Source organism: Sphaeramia orbicularis, chromosome 2 (assembly GCF_902148855.1).
Source record: "Sphaeramia orbicularis chromosome 2, fSphaOr1.1, whole genome shotgun sequence".
In the NCBI taxonomy this organism is placed as follows: domain Eukaryota; kingdom Metazoa; phylum Chordata; class Actinopteri; order Kurtiformes; family Apogonidae; genus Sphaeramia; species Sphaeramia orbicularis.
Genome location: NC_043958.1, coordinates 2248891 through 2266837, shown reverse-complemented (window position 1 = coordinate 2266837; position 17947 = coordinate 2248891).

Here is a 17947-nt window from a genome sequence, read left to right as displayed (position 1 = left end):
GCTGCTCATCACATTCTGACTTTATATTTTAATGCTGCATCGTCTCTCATCAAACCTTCATTCTCATTCTCAAAGGGGTGTCAAACATACGGCCCGCGGGCCAAACCCGCCCCCCTACCCCCTTCAGAAGGGTCTAATCCCTCCAATGGGATGAATTTGCAAAGTGTAAAAATTACACTGAAGATATCAACAGTCATGGATGTTCTTATCATTTTAATCCAGGGCCGTACCCAGACCCAGTGGTGGTTTCTGGAATGTAATTTATATACGAGGGAACAGGGGGGCATAGCTGGGGGGGCGGCAAAATGCAAAGTGCCTCAAAATTAAAAAAAAAAAAAAAACAACAAGTTCTTCTGTTGTGTAATGCAGTGTTTCTTAACCTTTTTTTGAACAAGAAAAGCACTCGGAAAGCGCAGACCTCCGCCAAGACATATCCCCCCCCATCACCACCAAAATTTAATAATTTCTTCCTTGTGCCAGTATCAACATTTTCTGAAAATTTCATGAAAATCCGTCCATAACTTTTTGAATTATCTTGCTAACAAACAAACACACAAAGCAAAGTGATCACAATACCTCCAGCAGGCGGAGGTAACAAAGCCCCACTAATGGCAACATCAGCCTCCTGCACCCCCCCCCCCCAACAGGGGTATTGTACACAGGGTGCCCTTCAAGCTTCCACCCCTACTGTACCGACCAATATGATCTAAAGTGGGTCAGACCAGTAAAATATGATCAAAATAACCTACAAATAATGACAGCTACAAACTTCTTTTTTTGTTTTAGTGTAAAAAAGGAAAATTAGATGAAAACGTTCACATTTACAAACGATCCTTTCACAAAAAATAGGATTAACCTGAACAAATATGAACAACATGAAATGTCTTGAGAAAACTACAGGGCTTCTGCAGATATCAGCAAATCTAATTTAATGCTTTTTAATGCCACTTTAAACAAATTTACTGCCCGTGTCCAACTGCAGACACAGAAGCCGGGTCGGGTTCTGTAAAGCGTCCAAACATCCAAAGCGTCTCCACCCCCCCCACCCCCCCGCTGTGGCCCTTTAGCTGAAAGTTTGCAAAGTATCAGTAGGTAAGGAAGAGTAAGAAAAGCTGCTCAATAGTGGGAGAGTTTGAGGTAAAGTATGTTAAGTTTCGGGTTCGAAAGTGTCACGTCATGTTTTTTTTTTTACATCAAGTGTATTTAATTTTTTAATGCCTCTGGCCATTGAATTTAATGCTTTTTAATGCCATTTAAGGCCTTATTTTTTACAAAATCCATTTAATATCTTTTAATGCTTATTAATGACCCACAGAACCCTGAAATAAGTGTAATTCTAACAATTTTGTTGATGTTACTCAAATTTTTGTTCATATTTGTGCATGCTGTGTTCTTGTAATTGTTTATTTTGTTCACATTTGTTAATTCTTTGGTAATTTTTGCTTATTTCTGTTCATTTTGTTCATGTTTCTCAAATGTTTGCACATTTTTTACTTTATTTAAAGGTTTTTATGTTATTATTTTACTGAGAGCATTTTGGGCTGTGAATAAATAATGTGAATAACCTGAATACATATGAACAACATGAAATGTCTTAAGAAAAATAAGTGTAATTTTAACAACATTCTGCTTGTTACTAAATGTTTTGTGTCTTTGTAGATCCACTGTGTTATAGTTATAATGTACATGTGTAAATAATAAACTGAGGCAGAATATTGTTAAAATTGCACTTACTTTTAAGGTTGTTTATGGTTGTTCAGGTTATTCACATTTTCATACTGTGATTTTAATTTTTTTGCAGTAAAACAGAGGAAAAATTTGGTGTTGTCATTATTTACATGTTATTTTATTTTTTTACTTTTCTGACCCACATGAGGTCACATTGGTTTGAATGTGGAACCTGAACTAAAATGAGTTGAACATCCTTCATTGTTCTTATCTTCAGAGGGACTGGACTCTAGAACTAAACTGAGTTTGACACCCCTGATATAGATTATAGATTCTGTACATCTCATTACCATGCATGCAATGGTATAATACAAGATGAGGCTGTAACTCATACGATGCTTAATAGATAATGAAATAAAAGTAATAATACAAATTGGGCAGCTCCAGGTAAGAGTAAAACAGTGGTAAAAAAAAACCTAGTGTTGCATGATGGTACAATCAGTATTTATGACAGTACTCACTCGACACAAATAGTGGGATTGTTTCACAGAGCTGCATTAACTGTGGAAATTAAAAAAAAAAAAAAAAAAAAAAAAAAAAGGAGTGTCTGTATGACACAGAAGTGTAAACAATAGACTGTGTTATGAGCAGAACTCGGACAGTTAATAATGGGTCTTATTACATTATGGTTTTATTTGATTGTTTGGTGACCTGATTCCGGGCAGCCACAGCTCTGGGGTAGAAGTTGCTCTTTTGTCTGGTTGTGTGGGTGGAGAAGGCTTTAGAACATCCGCCGGATGGCTGCAGTTCTAACTGATGATGGCATGGGTGTGTAGCATCTTCACTGCGGCTGGTTCCTCCCTGGGGTACTTGTGCTTCCACCATGGCTGGAGGGTTGGTCCTGATAATGCTTCGTGCACTGGAGATAAGACGCTGAAGTGCCAGTGAAGTCAAGATGCCTCGTTGATATCCAGCTTGTTAAGATGCTTTCCAGCATCTCCTATGACAGTCCTGCCTTTTTCAGGGTCCGCAGGAAAAATCGTTACTGCTGCAGAGTGGGCTTTGTAGTCCACGTGAGGTCCTCTTAAATGTGTATGCCCACACATCCAACACCAGATGACCTCTCCACCTTTTCTCTGTTGATGAATGCTAGAGTGAATCCCTCAACTTGGGATCTCCTGAAGCTGATGATGACATCCTCAGTCTCCCCAGCGTACATAGAGGGAGGGCCCAGCCAGAGGAGCTACATGGGACCCACCCACAGGAGGAACCACAGGGTCCTAGTGTGTTCTCATAGACCTCCTCCTCAGTGCCCATACGTTGCCGTTTACTCCAGTGAATGAGGACTGCTTCACTGGACCTTTGGGTTGTACGTACTTTTACACCCAACAACAGTCCAGAGTACCCAGCCTCCTTGGAGTCTCCAGATGGGGTGCTAGAAGAACAAACATGGGGGCTCCTTTGCTCTACAGTGACAGTGGGATCTGGGGAGATGTGATGGGAAGGAAATTCAAGCAAAAGGGTTAAAGTGCACATGGGACCAGGACACCCCAGTCTGTAGGACAATGATCATCTGTGTAGTCCTTTCATCAGAGCTGCCGCTGTATGTAGAACTGTTAACTGATCCCCATGTGGTGGTGAGTCGGACCTGGTGGCAGAAAAGGAGGCGCGTCAGACCCAGAATGTGCTGGGAAGGTCTGTCAGAACCATCCACTGCTCAGAACCTCCACTTCCGAAGCTGCTTTATTTACAATGTCGTGGCTGTAAAGTCACCGGTGCCTGTTGTAGCGGCTATCTCCCAAGTCAGTAGAAGGTCAAAGAATGTAGTGGACACCAACAGTCAAAGGTGCCGTCAAGACCTACTGAGCCCAGGTGACTCATGGGACACTAGAGGCCGCTGACGGGTACCAGCAGGCCAAATATACTGCAGTTTAGGCAGGTGTATGCAGGCAAAAACTCTGGCAAGCTGTCAGACAATACTGGAGATAAGGTTGGTTGGTGGAAGGAATCTCCTCAAATCTGCCTCAGTGTCTTCCATCGCAGAAACTGTGTCGCCAAGGTTACCTACTTTGGTGGCCAGGGTCCAGGGGTGAATGGAACACAACCCAAGTTCCTTAAGGTTCTGGATGTTGTAGGGCGTCTTTGGCTGAAACACCTCTTGACCTCTTTGACCGCACATTCCCTGTGCAGTTTGAATCCACAATGTAATTTTCATGGATCCAGCCCTTGATTTTTTGTAACATTTTATCCAATTTCTTTTAAGAGGTTTCTCAGTTTAAGCCATGTGCAGTTTGAATTGAGCCAAACTTAAAGGTACAGTGTGTAACTCCCCTACACTAGGTGGCAGCAAATATCTGAATCAATGCAAAGACAGAGCGATTTCTCTGTTCCGCTGTTGCGCTTACCTAACGGCTGGCACTTTGGGACAAAAAGCCTTGGCTGTATCTTTCTTGATTTTCAAATATTTAATTTCCACGACCTGTCAACGTGGCAAGCACTTCAACTTCTCTGTCGTCACTTCCGTCAAGAGACAAGGTAAGTGTAGAAAAATTGAAAAACATTCCTGAATTGAACGTGAAAAGATTTAAGATATGGAGAAGCCCACCCCATTCTGCAGGCGGCTATTTCAATTTTTGTCCTCTGTCAGCTCCTGTAAGGAACAAAGTGGCGTTGATAATGGCAGCGCCCAGCAAGTAGCACCCACACTATGTATATTTAAACTGTTTTTTCTAGATTACATGTAACTGAACACATTATTTTGACTGATTGAGCACTATTTCATTCAATTATAAGATTAGATTGATTACTGGAAAGAACGCTATAAAAACCTTACACACTGTACCTTTAAGTTTTTACAACCACTCTAATGGTGATGGAGATTAGATTTTGTCGAACTGCCTTGAAGCTCAACCTTTCAACTACTTATATCACACTGTTACCCATTTGTATAATTTTACATTACAAACACTTTTACTGCAGTAAAGAGAGAAATATGAGTATAGAAGTTATCCAACTATATATATATATATATATATATACATATATAACTATTCTCCAACATTTCCATTATCCTCATGAAGCCAGTGATGGAATACTCCCTTGCTGTACACTATTTAATTTTTTTCCACCCATTTGTCACAAACAAAAAAATGGCATTTCAAACATGGTGGATGATGAGTGTCAGAAATAAAGTATGCCTGTAAAAGCTTCTTTATTAAAATCCTATTTCCTGAAATATGTCGACTTTTCAAAAAGGCATAAACAACAGAAGAGACTAAAGTGTTAATTTCCAGCAAGAAACAGTGCACAGGGTTAACCATTAGAGACAAAGCATGAATAAATAATCAATAAAGTAGGTTACTTTAGTGCCTATTGAACTCGTAAACCACAGATTGGCTCTTTTGTGCCTGATCTACTGGAAAAAGCTCGAGACAATCCCTTCAACCAGTTGCTCTGGTTACGACAAGGCTACTCTCTTCTCTGTCAATAAAAAACATCATTTCCACCATGCCTCGGTGGTTTTCATCGAAATGGTGGGGTTAGAGAACTAGAAGCTATTATGGAGCTTGTACAAAGTATTTTATTCAGTTGTTGCTAATTGCAACATGTGACACATTGATGCAGTGGATAGCACTTGTGCCTCAAAGCAAGAAGGGCCTGGGTTCAATTCCTCAAATTGTGCGAATATAACTTGCACATACAAATTTACCTAATGGAAAAATGACAATTTTGCCAAAACTCTCGTATTTCGATTAAAAGTTTTTGAGTTGGACAGAGGTGGTTTTTCAGGCAGAGCGCAATGGGTATATCACACAAAACTGCAATGGAAAGACCTTTTTCTGCAACTAGATGAGATGAATTTAAAAAAAATGGATCTTGACGGACATTACAACAAGCGAAGAAGAAGAGTTTTAAAAGAAACATGGTGCGGGATGTGTGGACACACCAGGAAACCAAAATATTTTTTAAAATTTAGAACAGCATAGAGGGGTAATATATACTAATAATAAATATATCTGTAAATAAACACAATATTTACGTTCATCGCCATGTTGATGGAATGACTTCTCGTGTCATCTCGCAATACTAAACAAACAAATCATCGCATTTGTGATTTAATGGAAAAACCGACATTACGTACTTCTGTTTTTTTTTGACGTTTAGTAAATATCGGGAACGTTTTGCACAGATGTCCAATGGAAAAGCGACTAGTGACAGGATCATCAGCCAATCACATTTTGATATTAAATGACAGGATGCCCTCTGGGCCCAGGAACGTACCCTGTGGTACCCCCAACTTCTGTCTTCAAACATGTGCATGTGGATGTGAAACAGCTGCACCACATTCTGTTGCTGATCTGCTGAGAAGTTTACCGTTTGGAGACGGGAGAGAAATGACTACGAAAGAAAAAACTAAACTAAACCTGGCATAGATTTACCAACAAAGGCCAGCACAGGTTTGGTACATCATTTCAAACACTGCAACTATGAGCTCTTTTTCTGGCTGTGTTTATTTTTTAATACCAGTAAGAGAACATGGAAAGATTGTGGCTTTTTGCGGCTGAACAGCTTCACCAATGCAGCTTTGAAAAACCAAGGTTCTGCATTTGAAAGCATTTAGTGAATGTTGGGTGGATTTGCAACTGAACGAGCAGCGGAAACATGAGATCAACATCCACAATGAAAGCCTCGAAAGGAAACGAGAATATTGTGTTGGACACATTGTGTGCACAAAGCGCATAATTTGTATATGGCTGCGTTGGCTGGAACAGGTTTGCATATGAGGTTCACTATCACTGTAAAGCACATATTGGAAAATATAGAGAGAAAATTGTCTATTTTGTTAACTTAGTTCCTCCGCCGTAATGCAAGTATAATTATAGTCTAATTATGCATATGAATGTTATGAAGGAGAATAATTTAACATTCATTTAACATTCTTTCAGAATACCTAAAGAGAGCTCATGTAGATGACAGAATTCACCACTTCAACCAGAAGACTGACCAAACTAATGACTGGGTAATTTCAAGAATAATAACTCATTTTACAAATATTCATAAAGTGACAGTCTGTATCACAGCAGATAACTGGATGACATAAATGTAAATAAATAGTGTGTGAGGGTGTCCTACTTAATAGGGTCTATTTTAATTTCCTGCAACAGTTTGAGGAAACATGCTCATCATTTCTGCTCCGTTCTGTTTGTCTTTGAAGTACAGCAGATAGATGGAATCTCATCCAAATCCGTAGAATCGAGCAGGTTACTCTTGGCCATCTGCTTTTCTGATTATCTTGATGTTTACGCTAAAGCAGTCCCACATGCTCCCTCTTTTGAAAATACTACAGTACTGAAAGATAAAGCTGAAAAGATGGAGGAACATATTGTTTTGTTTTTGGCGTGAAATGCTAGGGGTAAATGATTTGTTTCTGTGAGAATGTCTGAAGGCTGTCACCGGGGGGCGTATAATATGTTACATATCATCTGAGCACAAAGCACCAGCAGAAACCCTTAAAGCAGCACAACAGACTTTTTCAACCTTCAGACTATATTTTCAAGGTCATTTTGGTGGTACAATGACTCACAATAGGTTCAATTATACTTCTATTGTCGCTCCAGAGCATCTGTATTGCCTGCACTGACACTATATTTATTTAAAATGGGCGAAATATCACACGTCTATAAAAGCATCCATTTTGTTTCAATTTACTTCAAACGTGGCACATATATAGAGGCTATTGATACGATGACATCAGCACACGCATAGACGTGATGACATCAGCTGGATCGATGTCAAAATAAGCTACAATATGTGTGAGGGGTGGGGTTTGTGATGCCTGGAACCGCTTCTTTGTCTTTTTTTGTTGTTTCTGATATTTTTAAAAATAAAACAATAGTGTTTGTAAAATGCTGTAAGTCTACTTTACCTGGTCTGAAGACATGGTTGAACACACGTTAATTGTCTTGCCAGCATCAATGGCTTGTCAACAAATGCGTGAGTATTACCAAGATACAGACTTCACGACAGCTGTTACAGACGATACTGTTTCTTGACCCCACAAGCAAAAGTTCAGTGGTATTGCTTTAACGTAGACACAGGATCAGATCTACAAAAGGAACGCACAACAATGCAAATGCAAATGAGTCCAAAATAATAATAATACGTGCAGTTCACACCAACAGTGGAAGTCCATGTCGATGACACCAACGCTGCGTCTTTGTCATTTAAATGGACATAAAATGGGGAATACTCATACATTTGGCACCAAATCTGCAGGTTTTACGTTGGCGGAGCTCAAGGCAACAATTCAGCAGCTTCCAGATGCTAAAGCCCTGGGCCTGATGGGTTTGGGTCAGATCTGTACAGTCTGTAGCTCACCATCGGCTCCTCTGGTCATTTGTTTGTTGAATCACACTAAAGAGGCGCCAACTTCGTCATAATCTGGAAAAACCTCTCTAATCCATGCAGGGGCGTCAAACTCATTTCAGTTCAGGGGCCACATTCAGCCCAATATGATCTCAAGTGGGTCAGACCAGTAAAATATTAGCACAATAAGCTAAAAATAATGAGAACTGATTATTTTTCTCTGTGTTTAAGTGCAAAAAATAAAATAAAATTAGGAAAGGTTTAACATTTACAAAATATCTTTTTACAAAAATGTGAATTACCTGAAAAACTTGAAATTTCTTCAGAAAAATAAGTGCAATTTAACAATAGCATACCTCAGTTTATCATTTATACATGTGTATTATATGTAGATCACAGTTTATTTAGTAACAGACACAATGTGGTTGGAATTTGGAACTAAAATGAGTCCGACACCTCAAAACTGATGCACCCTGTGAGGATCAGTGACTATAATCGAGGAAATCTACTAAATGGAAAGATTGACTTATTACCTACGACTCAAGAAACATATGTTCACGAAGTGCTGGAGAAAATGACTGGACTATAAACAAAACAATGCATAATTATTACGGTCTGTCATTTACATATGTTGTGCTCAACCAGTGACCCCTAGTTTCTGTTCCTGTTGTCCGGTAATAAAACAAATAAAAATAAAGTATATAAATATTTTTTAAAAATGCGTCCGACACACTTGACTGTTAATATCTTTGCTGATGTTTTTTGTGCAGATTTCTTCCGTAGCCTGGATTGGAACCTTTGGTGGGCCGGTTTTGGCCCGCGGACCGTATGTTTGACACCCATGTTCTAACACCTATAAATAAATAAGACATGTTCTCAATCTTGTCACTTCCTGTTACCACTCACTGTACAAATCCTCACTGTCAGGTAGAAACCTTGTATGTCCAAAGCGGTTATTTGTCAGGAAACTGGAAAAGCGATGTATATTCTAAACACATGAATGGAGTTAAGAGATGTAGTCATAAACACTTTTCATTGGTTAAATATTTCTAAAACCTTAAGGCCAACGTAAAGACTGACCAAAAATGGACTTACGAGGTTCCGATGTGCAGGTCGGAGGACTTTGAAAACGTTAACATAGAGATAGAGCAGATGAGACTGGAACTGACATCCAATGACGGGCCTTTAACTGACAGTGCACCCTGGGAGTCGGACCACTCTGCTGTTTTATTCGATGAGCAGACAGCCTACTGGTGACGTTCACTAAACTGGTCATGTCCACGGTGGAATGTCAAACTCAAACCAAAATGTGTTCAATTCATCCCCACATGAGACCACCACTGAAGAAAATCACAACTGTAAAGACCCAAACATCCACTGACGACCAGAAGCATCTACAGATCTAAAACTGTCTAATACCTGCTGATGCATTAATCTGATCAATACATGTCAATAATTGGTGTAAAATACAGTTCTTCATCTTTTCATGGTCATCAGATATGACCCATTTGGACGTTCAGAAACTCTGTAGTTACTGTGGAAACACCGTCATCTTCTACAACACTGATTCACCAGTGAAACCCATGGAGTTGGATCAATGACAGTGGATGGACACACTGGGATTATGTTCAGATAATGAGAGATTTGACTGAAAAAGTTGCTTTTCTTTAGTTTTCTCTGTTTTGATAAAACAACCTTTGCATCTACTCTGAGTTTTTATGAACATCGACATGATCTGTGAATTAAATACAGGAAAATGCATGATTTTCACTGGAAAATGCAAAACGTAGAGAATGATATTATAACAAATGGTGATAAATGGGTTAGGAAACACCATCATCTTCTACAACATTGATTCACCAGTAAAACCCATGGAGTGCTATATAAAGTAAAACCAGTAACACCCATGGAGTACTATATAAAGTAAAACCAGTAAAACCCATGGAGTGCTATATAAAGTAAGTAAAACCAGTAAAACCTGTGGAGTGCTATATAAAGTAAAACCAGTAAAACCCATGGAGTGCTATATAAAGTAAAACCAGTAAAACCTGTGGAGTGCTATATAAAGTAAAACCAGTAAAACCTGTGGAGTGCTATATAAAGTAAGTAAAACCAGTAAAACCTGTGGAGTGCTATATAAAGTAAGTAAAACCAGTAAAACCTGTGGAGTACTATATAAAGTAAGTAAAACCAGTAAAACCTGTGGAGTACTATATAAAGTAAAACCAGTAAAACCCATGGAGTGCTATATAAAGTAAGTAAAACCAGTAAAACCTGTGGAGTGCTATATAAAGTAAGTAAAACCAGTAAAACCTGTGGAGTACTATATAAAGTAAAACCAGTAAAACCCATGGAGTGCTATATAAAATAAGTAAAACCAGTAAAACCTGTGGAGTACTATATAAAGTAAAACCAGTAAAACCCATGGAGTGCTATATAAAGTAAGTAAAACCAGTAAAACCTGTGGAGTACTATATAAAGTAAAACCAGTAAAACCCATGGAGTGCTATATAAAGTAAGTAAAACCAGTAAAACCTGTGGAGTGCTATATAAAGTAAAACCAGTAAAACCCATGGAGTGCTATATAAAGTAAAACCAGTAAAACCCATGGAGTGCTATATAAAGTAAAACCAGTAAAACCCATGGAGTGCTATATAAATACAGACTGACTGAGTTGGATCAGTGACACTTGTTTTTTGTTCAGTTGTTGAGATATTTGGCTGAAAAAGTCCTTTTTCTTCAGTTTTCTCTGTATTTGAAATAATAACCCTCAGCTTTAATCTGAACTTTTATCAACACCTACATGATCAGTAGGGGTGTAACGGTGCACTCGTTTGTACCAAACTGTTTCAGTTCGGGGTCTTCGATAAAATACAGAGGTGTACCGAACGGACACACGTATCCATTGTGAAGAACGTAAACACTCGCCTTAAGTTTCCACATGAACCTTGAAGCAGAACGCAGACAGAATGAGCAGGATGGACACGAGCAGAACCAGTGTGCAGGGTTTCCCCTTTACACAGCCACTGCAAAAAACAAACAAAAAACACTCCCCCCACTTCACTGTACCAAAAACATATTGAAAATGTATGGAACCGAAGACCCCTGTACTGAAAACGTACCAAACCAACATGTTCTGTCCCATTACACCCCTAATGATCAGTGAATTAAATATAAGAAAATACACGAGTTTCACTGGAAAAAAAAAGGACAGTTTTATAATAAATGGGCATAAATCACTTAAGAATGGTTCAATCTGTAGAAACATTCATTTGTGAACTGACACAAAAGTCCCACTGGGCCTTTACGGGTTAAGAACAGGAGGAAAACTTACAAGAATTCACATTTTGCAAAAGTGGATCAATGGTTGTGAGAGGTTTTGCTTGTTCAAAGACAGAAAGTCTTTTGACCTTTACCATCAGGTCCAGAAAATGACATGAACGGCAGAATTATGCAGATGTTAGCCTTTTAAAGAGACGGTGTTTAACTGTTGATCAAGTGATGGAGTTCCATTTCAATGCCCTGTTTCTATAACAGTGCAGTCTGTCTGTCTGTCTGTCTGTCTGTCTGTCTGTCTGTCTGTCTGTCTGTCTGTCTGTCTGTCTGTCTGTCTGTCTGTCTATCCCACTTTTTTATTGCACCTTATTGTTTAAATTATCCAGATTTCATTCCCAGTTCTGTTTGTACTTACGTCTAATTTATTTTGTATAATGGGTTCAGTCTTGTGTTTTATTTTTATTCTTGTTTTCTATTTTTTATGATGTCTAATGCTGTTACTGCACTATATAAAAATGTGTGTGTGTGTGTACATTGAATTTACTCTAAGCTTTTATGAACATCTACATGAAAATACCTGTTTTTTACTGAGAAATCCTAAATTCTGGGGATAATTTTATAATAAATGGTGATTCTGATGTTATAACCCCCAACTTTAATCTGAGTTTTTATGAACATCTACATGATCAGTGAGTTAAATATCAGCAAATAGATGATTTACACTGAGAAAAAATAGACACAGCAATAATAACAGTATAAAAGTATATGTAAAATATCTACATATAGAAATAACAATGAGAATTTAAAAGCATATATTAAATATCTATATATAGAAATAACAATAACAGTACAAGAAAAGCACTCAGAGAGCGCAGAACTCCACCAAGGCAGGTCAGTCCCCCACCCCACCATCACCAACAAAATTTAATCATTTGTTCCTTGTGCCAGTATCAACATTCAACATTTCCTGAAATTTTTATTCAAATCTGTCCATAACTTTTTGAGTTATCTTGCTAACAAACAAACAAACAAACAAACAAACAAACAAACAAACAAACAAAACAAAGTGATCACAATACCTCCTGGCAGAGGTAATAAAAGTATAACATAGATAGATAGATAGATAGATAGATAGATAGATAGATAGATAGATAGATAGATAGATAGATAGATAGATAGATAGATAGATAGATAGATAGATAGATAGATAGATAGATAGATAGATAGATAGATAGATAGATAGATAGATAGATAGACAGACAGACAGACAGACAGACAGACAGACAGACAGACAGACAGACAGACAGACAGACAGACAGATAGATAGATAGATAGGTAACACTTCAATGTTATACTATTGTCATTGTCTATCTATCTATCTATCTGATGCATATATATTTCCTTTATTACTGACAGTGTAAATCCTTAGTTTCTTTTCTTTTCTGGGTCTAATCGTACGTTTGAGTCCCATCCTTCCATCCTTCTATCCTTACATAACAAAGTCTCTGCTCCTCATTTCACCTCTTCAACACACAGCATGTGTCATTATGCTCTGAAGTGGGCTGATTTTGGCTCAGCCATTATCTCCTTATACAACCCACTCCAGTCCACAGAGTCCATGTGTTTGTGTGACCGTGCACGTCTAACGTCAGGAGTCGGTCCGTTCATTTGGGTGTAAAACCCAGGACCTGCTTAATGTTCTCAACAATCACCCCCGTCCACGCAACGTCATTAAACCGTGAAGAGTTCTTTGGGCTACAATTCAGAGAACAGTGATTATGATGATTAGGTACAGGATGTTGTGATTAGGGTAAATGTCCAGTACTGGTGTCCCCTAAATATACACAAAAACACGTGAGGATTGGACATGTGACCTAGAGCTGAAATGATTAATATAGTAACTGACTGGAATCAATTTAAAAAAAAAAAAAGACAATTGTTCTGAATTGAAGTTTCATTTCCTTAACTTCTCCGCTGTTAAACATTAGTTCCACTGTTGTCGTTTCACACGGACGCTTATTATGACGCACACGACCCCAGGGTCAGCACAGTTGTTTATTAGTTCCATGTTCAGTTGGTTATCAGTTGGATCCAAATGTGTTGAAGACTGAAAGGAGGGAGGGAGGGGGGGGGAGGGGGGGAGGGGAGGAGGGGGGGATAGATAGATGGACAGATTGATAGACAGACAGATAGATATTTTATAAAAACTCCTGCACTTTTTATTTCTATACAGATATTATATATATATATATATATATATATATATATATATATATATACACACTTCTAGATTGTTATTGTTGTTTTTATTTCAGTATATAGATACATACATATTTTATATATAATTTTACACTTTTCTTGTTTTTATTTCTATATATTTTACATATACACTTATACTGTTATTATTGCTGTTGTGTCAATATATTTATAAATATAGGGATATATAGATACATATTTCATATATACTTCTAGATTGTTGTTATTGTTATTTCTATATATAGACATTTTATATATACTGTTATATTGTTGTTATGTCGAGATATAGATATTTTTATATATACTTTTATACTGTTGTTTTTGTTGTTTCTATATATATCTTAAAAGCGTGGGGGGGCGGGGGGCTCCGAGGTTTTAAAAATATAGAAATGAAATAAGATCATGAATGTCAGTTTTATTATATGAATGCATTTATTGTGTTTTAATTCTAAAGCATTAATTCTCATTATTTATTTTGTTTTCAGTACATAATGACTTATTTAATGTATTTTTACAAAAACATTTTAAGTACCCCCATTTAAGTACGACTGGTTCTAATTCTGTCTTAATACAGTGTTTTCATGTGTGTTTGGTATGTACATATATGTTCAGAGCTACACATACAGTATGTTTGTATATTCAGAGCTTTTTATATATGTGTTATATATGTGTTATATATGTGTTATATATATATATATATATATATATATATATATATATATATATATATACACACACACACACACACACATTTCTTTTTCTGTTGTATTGATAATTTCTTTCCTGCTACTTTTTTTTTATTCTACTTGAACAGAGGGACTGTAACATCCCATAATTTCCCCCTGGTTTAATAAAGTATTCTGACTGATTCTGATGAACCATTGGCTGTTTCCATCCACAGGTTCACCAGTGGCTGAAGCTGGATGGTTCATGCTTCAGTTGCTCTACAGTGCCATCAAGTGGACATTAAATGTAAAACAGGTGGTGATTATAAGGACAGCAGAGCTTTGGCCTGTGGATCTGACAACACAATCATGTTTAAATAAATGATTCCAATTAACGACAAAATAACAGTCAATAATGTAGCGTGTGAATAAATATAGACTGTGTTCATATGGTGGCCTTGAAAATATGGGAAATATTAATTAATTAACAGTTCTTTGTATTTATCTTCAGGCATTGTGGCCTTTGTTTAGAGAAAAAAAAATTATTACAGGAGGGTATATATTATTATGCGAGTATGTTAATATGGTGGCATTGAAAACATGGGAAATATTAATTATTTTTTGATATATGTTCAGGCATTGTGGCATTTTTTGATAGATGCATTGTAGATAATTAAAAAATATATTAGAATATTATTATGCGAGTACAATCATATGGTGGCTTTGAAAACATGGGAAATACTTGTTAAGAGGATTTTTGTGGCATTTTTAATACATGTATTAAAGATAATAAAACTAATACAGAAGGTTTTATATTATTTCAGGGATGTCAAACTCAGTTTCTTTCAGGTTCCACATTCAGCCCAATATGATCTCAACTGGGTCGGATCAGTAAACTTATAGCATAACAGCCCATAAATAATGACAAATCCAACATTTTCTCTTTGTTTTAGAGTAAAAAAAAAAGTACATGAACAAACTGTGTCTGTTTTAATAAAACAACCTGTGAATTTACTGTGAGCTTTAATGAACATCTACATGATCAGTGAATTAAATATAAGAAAATACAGGATTTACACTGAAAAATGATAAATACAGAGGAATAAATTAGAATAAAAGGTTAGATTTAGAACAGTGTTTGTCAAATTGTGGGGAGTGAAGGCTGGCTTGGGGGGGGGGGGTCATGGATCACTCCTGGGTGTTTTTTTTTCCCTTCAGGTTAGAACATGTATCAGGTGGAACTAAAGTTTCAGCGTTGGAGCACCCAGGACTCATTTTAGGGACGTCCACCAAACCAATCTGCTGCCATGGTGATCTGTCACCAAACTACACAAAGAGTTCAGGTTTGGACAATGGACTAGACTAGACTAGACTAGACTAGACTAGACTAGACTGGACTAGACTAGACTAGACTAGACTGGACTGGACTGGACTGGACTAGACTAGACTAGACTAGACTAGACTAGACTAGACTAGACTAGACTAGACTGGACTGGACTGGACTGGACTGGACTGGACTGGAAAAGACACATGGACACACGTTTGTGTTTTGGACCAGTTTGGACAGTTTAATGCACTTGAATGTTCTGAGATGTACAATGTTATTTCTACTGACCTGCCAGGGACTGAGGCTGGAAAGTAGCCTTAGGCTAATTCAGGCATGTTTACATTTACATGTACATTAATATGCACTGTACCTTTAAATAAATAAACAAAATAAATAATAAATATATGTAAATGGGCTCATTGCAGCTGCTGATATTGTTCAAATGCTCATCTTTGTTGCCAAAATGTGTTTTGTTGTTCTAAAATAAGTCACTTTATTGTCATAATTGTAAGATAATTGCACATTTCTTATTTTTATTTGTAAAATATTGTCTAAGGGAGCAGTCTGGTTGAGTTTATTTATATTATTCAAGCAAAAATCTAAGGTATTTTTAATTTGCACAACAAATTAGTCAAAGAAAAGCAAAAGTACTGTTCCAAAATTGATGTTTCTTTCAATTAAAGTTATAATTCCACCTCTGTTACAGTGTTGTTGGGGTTTGGGGGGTGGGGGGGGGTGGAGATTTGTCATCCTCCAAAGGGGGGCCGACAGAAAAAGACTGAGAACCACTGATTTAGAGGAAAACAAACCTTTTGGTCGTCAATACAACAGTAGTTCTGGGTCTTTTTGGGTTAAATAAATATTTAATATAATCTAAAAGAAGCAAATGATCCTTTGTTTCTACCAGACTCATATTCCAGACAAATGCCTCTAAATATCCTCTGTGTTTATTTTACTGAGTCCAAAGGCGGTAACAGTTACAGTGACATAAACATGTGGAGCATTCGGCCTGTACTAACCTGATCCTGCCACTAGAGGGCTGGTTTGTACCATTTGTTGATTACGTTTTCCTCCTGCTCCAGAGGCTGTGCTTTCATGTTTTCCAGTCTGGATGAGTTCAGTTCCTGTTTTCATCCATGATCATGTCGGTCCTACATTTATCTGCCGTCCTTTTTCTGCATCTGCCACAGTCCTTACATGAGGCCAAATATAACTGATTTACTTTTGTTATTTTCTGATCAGGCCAGCGGTTCCAACTCCTCACTACTGAAAGTATTTATCTATCCGAAAAGTCGATAAATAACATCATCGCCTCATTTGTAAAATTATAATGAACTATGTAGAAGAAGAACATGTTAGAGACAAAAAGTCAGTATAAAAACACCTGAAATATATTTAAACTACAAATTAACTCTACTGTCTATTCTTTTTTCACTATTCCAAGTTTCTAAAAGTTTCCAAACAAAATGTAAAAACAGCTAAATTTGTATTGGAACCACATCAGAAAATCTGCAGTTTCTGGAGACACTTTACATTAAAATGAATATAACATCAAACACTAATCGGCCAAATAATTCATATCAGATGTTTTTTTTCTGATTATTTTGATCATTTTGACTCACATTAGTTATTTTGTTCATTTTTGCTGAAAACTTTATTGATTTTGTTCATGTTATTTATTCTTTTTGTTCTTATTTTGTACATTTCTTGTTCATTTCAAGCTTTACTTTGCTACATCACTGATCGCTTTTATCAAATTTGTTGATTTTTTTCTTGTTTTGTTGATTTAATGTGATACTGTATGAAATATTTCGCCAAACCAACATAGTTGACAGCAGTGATATTATAACATTTATGCTTAATGTCACTAATTTACATCATATTTATTGTATTTGTTATAATTAAATTAATAATCTACACTTAATTTAGCCTCGGCATCACAGCAACAACACAAATCATTTGTTTAGTTTTTTTTTTTTATATAATTGTGAATAAATTTAGGCAGTAAAGGGTTAACAAGAGTTCTACTGTTTTAGTTTTTAGTTTTTTTTTTTTTACTTCCTCCTCCATCTTAAATATTTCTTTGATATAACAGGATAAATGTTCTTTTGTTTTGTTGGTTTTCTGTTGATAATTTGCTTTGGTTGTTGTATATTGTGATTTTTAGATCCTCCTCAGACCCAGTTTAGTACAAGTTTGAGCTTTTTTTCACACTAAAAATTTGTCTGGATTGGAAACAGAATAATGAAACAGTTTTTTTTTCCAGTGCATTTATTTATTTGTTTATTTTTGTGGAATGTCCTTTACAGTTGATTGTTTGTTTGTTTTTTAGTAAAGCTGTGTTAATTACTATTATGATAATTACCACATTTATGCCTAATGTCACTAA